The 649-nt window shown below is 37.6% G+C and overlaps 1 non-coding gene across 1 annotated transcript; it reads left to right on the plus strand.

Annotated features, from left to right (window-relative positions):
* The first annotated feature begins 336 nt into the window (after nucleotides 1–336).
* On the plus strand, nucleotides 337–443 carry LOC148777380 (U6 spliceosomal RNA). Its single transcript, XR_016037952.1, has one exon. It is a non-coding gene; the product is annotated as a U6 spliceosomal RNA (small nuclear RNA).
* Nucleotides 444–649: the final 206 nt, after the last annotated feature.

Raw genomic sequence — 649 nt, forward strand, 5'->3', positions numbered from 1 at the left:
TCCCAAATTATTTGGGACAGAGCTTCCTTTTTGTATGTGATGTAATTTACAGTTCCTTCTGGGAAATAGTTAGCATTCTTGAGCAATTTTTGGAGAACTTTTACTGAGGTCACAAGCACCTTCTAAGTTGTGGGCCTTGCGAGGAATCTGGTAATATTAACTGGCACCCCTTTATTACAGCACCTACCATTTTCTATACATTTCTCTGCCAAGAGACAAGCTTTTGAAGTGACTGGCTCAGGACACTATTCCCTCATGGCAAATTTGAAATACAACTTTGACATGGGCTGGTAATAATTTTTTACCAGTAAAAGTTCTTTGGCAATACTTGATACAGTACTCACTTCAATAGGACATGCACTAAAATGGGAATGATACAGAGAAAATTAACATGGCCCCCTCTCAAGGGAAACAGTTGATACCATCTTCAGATCTTCATTTAGATACATGTCTCAGTTGACCAACATATTTCTTTGAGTAATTTTTTTGGGGGGAAATGATGTGTGGATTTTATCATTTTTGTAGTGAGGTCACTGCCACCATTACAGTTCAATTTGATAATAATCCCCAAGTGTTGTTTAGAATCCTTTCACACAATGTTGATATTAAGTGTTGCCTTCCAGTACATTCTCTACTCTCATTGTGACGA

The sequence above is a fragment of the Moschus berezovskii genome, chromosome 7 (assembly GCF_049115385.1).
Source record: "Moschus berezovskii isolate FMDL1 chromosome 7, NW_MosBer_1.0, whole genome shotgun sequence".
In the NCBI taxonomy this organism is placed as follows: domain Eukaryota; kingdom Metazoa; phylum Chordata; class Mammalia; order Artiodactyla; family Moschidae; genus Moschus; species Moschus berezovskii.